An 8,678-nucleotide genomic window follows, 5' to 3' on the forward strand; every position below is an offset into this window, starting at 1 on the left:
CAAAATTCAAAAAGTACAGGATTAAAATTGATCAAATTAAAATATAAGTACTAAATTCAAAATTTACATAAATTACAAGGTCTAATAACAAAATTTAATAAAAAATAATATTACAAAATGTACTAGTTTGGTCCTAGATCCTAAAATATGTATGAGATTGAGAATATTTTAATATACAATTCACAAATTTCTACTATAATTTTTTGTTAAGATTCCGTTTATAACCAATATGGGTCTAACATGGAGCTGGAGTTTTACTGTGTTATTACACCATCTTTTCGAAGACTATTTTGGTGTGTTGAGAAGTTTCATGCGATGCAATTTTATGCTCCCTTGAGTCTTTATGTCTAAGTTCATTTTACCAAGATTACACTATACGAAAAGCTTTAAATGAATAACAAATTGATTAACAAAAATGAATATGAATAGGTTGAAAACATTTGCATTGCTATGATAAACACCAAGTAATGTGATTTAAATGATGGTAAATATATATGTTATGTAAGTTATATAATATGGATTATGACATTTGAAATTAATTATATTAAAATTTATTCTCTATTTAACTTCTTTTATTTAAGACCGTTTAATGGTCTTAATTACTTTAAATTCTTTTTAATGTTACTATTTCTCTTATTTATTAGTTACTTATATTTCACCATTTTATTTTATTATGAAGATTTGTGCATTTTATTTAAGATATTTATTAAATTTTATACTAATTTATTTTAAAATGAATAAATAAGATTTAATCTCAAACTAAAGTTTTCTTGTTATTTTACATTTATATATTAATTATATTACTAATTTTTAATTATATTATTAATTTTAATTAATCATGCTTTAATTATGAATTGAATTGTTTGTATTTATATCAAATTAAATTTTTTAATTTTTTCGTTACTTTGGTGCTTTAAATTTGTTGGAAGGTTGCCATATATATATATATATATATACACACATACACACACTTCTTATCTAACAAAAGAAAAATTTTTCCCAACTAAAAAAAATATGATTTTTCCCAAGAAACCTAACATTTTGTAGAAAAAATAAAATTGAGGCTAGTCAATTTAAATATAATTTCTAAACGCTTTGTGTGGGTGGAATTTTCCCAAAACTGTCCACACTTTTCTGAAGCCATCAATAATATCCATAAAAAACAAACGTCATTCTTGAAACTCGAAAAATGAAGCAACAGACATGAAAGGGAAAAATAGTATGCATCGTTCTACTTCCATGAAAAACAAACACCATTCTTGAAAATTGAAAAATGCAGCAACAGACATGAAAGGGAAAAACGGTATGCATCGTTCTACTTCGCTTTGAATCAATCTTCTTGAGAATAATTTCTTACCTTGCACTTTGTTTTCCATGTTTGAAAATTGAATCGAGAGTAATACAAATTTTAATATGATCTTGATGACTATGATAATAATTCTAATACGAGAATTCTTTATATATTGGATGAAGGAAAACGTCATTTTTACTAACACCTTTGTAAATAGATATGTAATTGTTGATAAGTGAATTCACTTAACTTTGCACTCAATTACTTGACACACACAGCTTAAAATATATTAATGGTATATTTGACTATTATGAAGACTGTGCCCACAAAGCAGTTTTCCATGTTGTTGACCATCTTGGACCCTCCTCTTATGTTTCAGGCTACATATTGATTCTAACTTCTGCAACAGTCATCAAGGTTCTCAATATCATCGATTTTGGCGAAAAGTCTTGGGTCGATTTCAGAGTTCCAATTAATATCATCGATATACAAATCTGGTGCATTACTTGGCAACTTGTTCTCGCAAGGAAAACCATGATAAATTTCCCAAAATCTTTGTTTGGCTTCTTGAAAAGTTGTTAAACCAGCCTAATCATCCCACTCAAACACTTTGTTATGTTCATACAAATTCTCCTTTGCTTCAACAAATCTTTCCCAAGGCATTGGACCCACTTTGATGCAGAATTTTTTCTCCCATGGAGGCAAATTTGGGATGAGTGATCCTTTACCTATAGTAACCTGATTGACGATTATTCCCTCTTTGATGATATGACATTCCCTTTGACGATATGATATTTTTCTGTTAAAAAAATAAAATTAAAATAAAACAAATGAAAATAATGTTAGTAAAATATGATTACCTTTGAAACGTGTATAATACTTTCCTTAAAGCTTTAATATGCCTCCAAGTGGCCTTCAAGATGTAACAAATTTCAAGTAGAATTGTGGAAATGACAATAGAAAAATCCTTTATATAAATAATAAATAGATGTATATTTCGTAAAATATAATGTAACTTTTATGAGATACCCTTTCATAGGTTTGTGTTGTTTTATGAATTAACTTTCTTTGTATGATAATCTTACCTACAAAGTTACGTCTATATAATATTATTATTCATTAATTAATAATTATAATATATTTTATTTTTCTAGATAATAAAAACATTTCAAATTATTTCACATTATAAATTTTTGAAAATTTCTTTTCTTTTCATCATATTTGCATTTTTAGATGTCATATTATATAATCATTTTGGTCCTCACCCTTAGTCATTATATTCAAATTTGAAGTTTAATTTTTCTTTAATTTAACATAATTAAATATTTTTCATACGTATTAAAATTTAAGCACGAGATACAATAATAATGCATTGGTTATAGATGCGGACAAAATATGTTTAACATGCATTAAAATAGGATTAGTTTTCCAATTCAAAATTTAAAAATAACATCATTCAAATTTTAAAGACGTCATCATATTCTATTCGACTTTGCAATCAATAAATTTTATTAGTCATATATACCTTTTATTTTTCAAATAATTTTCCTCTAATTTTTTTCTCGAAATTTATCACTACTTACCCTAAAAGGTTCTATATTTTCTTTTTCATTAAACCATTTTTTACGTTGTACGTTTTCTTTTTCAATGATCAAATGTTGTACACAATTATTTTCTTATAATCTTAATTTACACGATGATTGCATTTCATTTTATAATAGTAATTTAATACACAAAGTAATTTATCTTACCTTGTTACTATTCATATCAAACTAGGGTCTGTTTGTAATATGAGTGCATGAGAAAATAGAACAAAAAACTGTTTAAAAGAATTGATAGCCAATATTTGTAATGAATACGGAGAAGATAATTGAAATATGTTTGGAAGCATGAGTTTGATTCAATGAGGAAATATTCAGTACATGAAAGACATAGTTTTGGTACTTGATCTCATTTTCTAATGGCTACCCCCAAGAATGGTGTAAAAAGTTTTTGGCAACTTACACCATGACCTCTCCCCAAATATCTTGCCCAAACAATCTTATTTTTCTTTTAATTAGAACCTTGAATTCATTCTGAGGCCCTTCATTGTCGCCTTCCTGTTGAGGTCTTGTCATGAAGAAATTTCATTATATGGTTTTAGTCCTTTTTCATTCGAAAATTGAGGCCAGTCAATCGAAACATAATTTTCAATCGCTTCATGAATATGGAATTTTGCCAAAACCGTCAACACTTTTCCCAAACCATCAATAAGATCCATGAAAAAAAAAGGCCATCCTTGAAACTCAAAAAATTCACTAACATACATGAAAGGAAAGAAAAATACGCATCATTCCACTTCACTTTGAATTAATTTCCTTGAGAATAATCTCCTACCTTGCATTTGGTTTTCCATGTCTGCAAATTGAATTGAGAGCAATACAATAATGATTCTAATACGAGTTTGTATGATTTTTGATGATTGTGATAATGATTCTAATACAAAAATTCTTTATATATAATTGATGAAGGAAGACATCATTTTCACTAACACCTTTATAAATAGGTATGTTATTATTCGTGAGTGAATTAACTTTACACTTAGTTAGTGAACACACATTGCTTTTCATGCGGTGAGCATGCTCATTATTATGAAGATACCCTCACAAAGCAGTTTTCCATGTTGTTGACCATCCTGGACTCTCCTCCCTTGTTTCAGACTACATAAAGCATAAGCATACTACTTAAAATATATTAACGGTATAGTTAAAAGCAATATAAATCTTTATTCGATCATTGGTTTTAACTTCAGCAACAGCCATCAAGTTTCTCATTATATGAATATAACATTTTGCATAAACTAGTGGTTCTAGAATCCATTAACCCATGGTTATTGAATTTTGAAGAGAACATACTTAACACAAACGTAATGTAGGAAACTAGATAACAAGCGCTTTTCATACCAATACATGAAGCAGATTTGTACCACTCATACGATCTAGCACATTACAATAGATAGGAAGAAATTGCAACAAGCAGAAAAAAGAAATTTAATGAAACTACTATAAGGGAAAGAAGCAAGAATTTATGTTTAAGAGAGGTGGTGAAAACATGCTCTCATGCTGGCTCAATATACCTTGCAGAATTGACACCTGACTTCCGGGTTGTGAAGAAGAAATAAGCAAATACCCTGCAGGAAGGATCTTCGTCTTTTTGAAAAGATTTCACTCGCTCAACAGTTGAAACTGCACCATTGTTGCTTTTACTGAAATGTTATTTTTTTTGTAGAAGATTTAACTTCCTTCATCTCCAAAGAGCCATCTCCTAAATTGCTCTTCGAACTTTTTGAAAGCTGTAAAGAGACACGATGGAAAAGATTCTGATAGTCATCCAAGTGGTCGGCATAAAGATCAGCCCAATCCGAACCTTCAACCTTCAACCTTCAACTTCTTGTCATCTATATTATGTATAACACATCCTTGACTAACTTGTCAATCCAGAACTGCAGGAAACTGAATTCTCTTCAGATTCTCATTTAAACTCACTTTTGGTTGGACTCTTTTACCAGGACAACTTCCCTGATTTTGCCTGTGAATGGTGGTGTAACTTGTTGTCTAAACTTCAAAATGTCATCTAGATATATGGTTTCCAAATGGGAATAACATGTAAAAATCCAAACCCCTTTGTATTTGCAATTTTGCATACATGATTAAAAGAATAGCTACGCAAGGGATGAAAGAGAAAACATACATCAGAGGGATGATCTGACAACTCGACCACTGCTTTTGTAGCCTCAGCATAATCACCATTGTCAACAAGTTTCCTAACCTCCGCTAGGGCGGCTGGAGCCTCCAGATTCGTGTAATCCCCTGGAACCCCAATCCATAATGTGTCCTCTACACAGCAATTCAAACAACATTGGCTGATTCAATTTGCTTTTATATACATTACGAGACAGCATATGAAAAGTCATTTTCACTACATGCATTTGGATTGCAATGATAGGCACCATGTAATGTGATTTAAATGATGGTAAATATGGATTATGACATTTGACTTCTATTTACTTATTTTATTTAAGACAGTATAATAAATTCTTTTTAACTTACTATTTCTCTTATTTATTAGTTACAATTTTGTGTTATACAAATGGCCACTTATAATATTTCTCCATTTTATTTTATTGGATATTTTATTCTGAATCTTTGTACATTTTATTTAAGATATTTATTAAATTTTATACTAATTTATTTTAACAATGAACTCAAACTAAAAAAGCATTAAAGTTTTGTTGTTACTTTACACATATATATATGACCTTGATATATATATTAATTTTAATTAATCATGCTTTAAATATTTCTTTAATATCAAATTTTTTTTTTTCGTTACATTTTGGTGCTTTAAATTTGTTGGAAGGTTGCCATATATATATATATACACACTCACACACTTCTTATCTAACAAAAGAAAATTTTGAAACTTCTTTGTAAAACCCAATTTTTGCCCGGTCCAAATACCCAATTATAGCCCATACACACATAAAAGCAAAAATAATTAAAACTAAAAAGAAACTAATCCCAAATTTAAACAAGCCCAAATTGTAGTGGCCCAACTCCCTAGCTGGCCCAAATGGCCTAAGCCAATAACATAAAATTCTAGCAACACTAAGAGTTCTGAAAGCAGTTGGCGCTGTAGTCCCCATGATCAGCTTCCCACGTACGTCGGCACGCCCACACATGACCTCTATCTCGCGCATCCATGCCCCACGATCGTGCACTCCTCCACGACATCACAACACCTGCAATTAGAACAAAGAAATAGGAAGAAAATGTATGGTTTTTGGCTATAAAAGCCTTCAATTTTTCATTGTAAAGGGGGGGTTCCCTTTCTACGAATACAATAGTGGAAATATATATGAAATCAAATACAAGCAGAGACCAAAAGCAATAATATTTGTTAAAGGTGATTTTTTAGTTTTTTTCCCTTTCTGATTTTGTTATTATTCTTTCATTTTCTTCTTGCGTGAGAGAAACATTAGGAGAGAGAGGGAGACTCACCGGAGCCACGTCGTGCTCGTGTCGACGAAGGGAAACTCACCGAAGTCACGGCGGCGGTTGGGTGAACCATTGGTGGCCTTTTCGGCTGGAAGACAAAAGGGATAGTAAGGGAGAATAAGGAATTTCATAAAACATTTTTGGGTTTTTTTTAAAAAAAATAAAGGTTAAAACATTTTTTGACAAAAAAAAAAGGGGTTTTAATGGTTAATAAAAGGAAATGGCATTGGGGGAAGGAACAGACAGCTTTTTTGACTTGGTTCATGCGCATGATTTCTCTAAATGGATAATTTGCGCGTTTAGTCCCCCTCCCTTGCACTATTATCTAATTAAGCCATGTTTGGTTTTTTTATTTCTCTTAAATTATCCCTGGGACTTGCGCATATTTTCATTTTAATCCGCTATTGAAACGACACGTTTGGGGTCTAGTTTATTTTCAGTTTTAGTCTCAAGCGTTTATCTGCGTTTTGTTTTGGTCCACGATTCTATTTCAATGGTTTACTTTATTTATAAAATATCCCTTTTATTTTAATTTTATTTTAATTGAGTTTTCCATAATTCACTTTTTCTTAAAAAGGTTCATTTAACATTTTTTATTTTCTTTATTTATTTGTATATATGTATTTTAAATAATTTTGACAATTCCACTTCTTCTTTTGAAAAACATTATTGTTTTTTTTGTATGTTATTATATTGAAATGTTCTCATATCTATGTTATTAGGCATATAATTTATGATTAACTCTATTCTATGTACATTGTTGCTTTCATATTATTTTATGTAAATATTTTCTAAATTTATTGTATATATTTTCTTTAAAATTATTCGTATAAAGCTTGGCTTTCTTTTGAGGCTCTTGTTTTTTATTGCATATTTTATTTATGTTAATTACTTTGGTCTTTGTATATACGTTATTTTCATTTATTATTTTCATATAAATATATCATTGTTTTGTCAATTTGTTTCATTTGAAATTATGTTACATATTATTCGTTTCAATATATTTTTTAAAATAATCACTAATATATTATCCGTTTTTTATACATATAAACTATTTTGAATTCTAATATATGTTAGTCCTTTGTATATTGTTCGTATGGTTTTTAAATTGTTTTGTGTTATATTGGTTTCATGTAGTTACGTGTATCACGTGTTATTTCTTTCGTTTTCAATTCGAATCCACTTATTATCATTTCATGCTTAGAATTATGATTTAGTTTCTTATTATTGCATCATGTTTTTTACAAAATCCGCATTTTCGCTCAACATCGATTGTTTTATTGCCCTTAAAGTAAACCAAGCGAATATATTTTGAGCCGGTTTCATAATTACTTATTCGAAAACTCTTCAAAATAAGGCAATGTTTCGTGTTTGGAAATTCGAGAAATCGTGCCCTAACGTGTTAGGTTTCGTTTTTCCGTTTTTTCAAATAACGGAGTACCCTTTTAAGAGTTCGTTGCGTGTTTTGGAAATTATGAGGTGATCTTAGTCTTTGGAGGCTTAAAGTATCGTGTCCTAACGTACTGGATGTGGTATTTTATTTCTTTGGAGCAAGTTAACCTTAAAATCCAATTCGAATTGTTCATACATTTTTAAAGGAATCGTATTTTAAATTTTTTCTAAATTTTCAACGATAGGACATTCAATAATCAATTGGTACCAATTTTGGGCGTTACGGGGGTCTAACCCTTCCTCGTGCGTAACCGACTCCCGAACCCTTTTTCTCAATTTTCGTAGACCTAAATTTATTATTTTAATAAATCAAATATTTTATTAAAATGATCAACCTCAAGGTGATCCGATTACACCTCAAAAAAGTCGGTGGCGACTCCCAAATTTTCGTTTTCAAAAGTCGATCCCCATTTTCCAAAATAAACATGGTTTCGATAGCTTGGCGACTCCACTGGGGACTAATAAGAGAGTCAAGCCGTAAAATTGATTATTTTTTGTCCGTTTGTTGAAAATTTAAAATTTAAATTTTAATATACGATCCTTTTATTGCATTTCATGGGTTTTATGGTTTTTGGTCATTTTATTCGTGTTTTACATTTTGAGTTTTATTTTATTTTATTTATGTATCCTTTCGCATCATCATGCATGACCGTTGTGGTCGCACCTTTTTAAGTGGGAGTGAGAAACTATGCCTCCGTGAGGTTTTCACCTCCGTATGGGCTAGTGGACTGCTTCCGGGATACATTTGTACCTATGTCTTCGTAAGGTTTTCACCTCCGCATGGCCATAGGGAAATGTATTCCCCTGAATCGAACTCAATCCACATGAACCTATAATGGGTGAGGGCTGAGGAATCTGCTGGTTCAGGTACCCTATCTTTAGAACTCAACCTCATATAG

The 8,678-nt window shown here is 30.2% G+C and overlaps 1 long non-coding RNA gene across 1 annotated transcript; it reads right to left on the reverse strand.

Moving 5' to 3' along the window:
• Positions 1-5,723: 5,723 nt before the first annotated feature.
• LOC128285215 (uncharacterized) lies at positions 5,724-6,505 on the reverse strand. The gene is made up of 2 exons (XR_008275660.1): positions 6,331-6,505; positions 5,724-6,071 (listed from the first exon to the last, which is right to left on the reverse strand). It is a non-coding gene; the product is annotated as an uncharacterized LOC128285215 (long non-coding RNA).
• Between the last annotated feature and the right edge of the window lie 2,173 nt (positions 6,506-8,678).

Source organism: Gossypium arboreum, chromosome 12 (assembly GCF_025698485.1).
Source record: "Gossypium arboreum isolate Shixiya-1 chromosome 12, ASM2569848v2, whole genome shotgun sequence".
NCBI lineage: Eukaryota > Viridiplantae > Streptophyta > Magnoliopsida > Malvales > Malvaceae > Gossypium > Gossypium arboreum.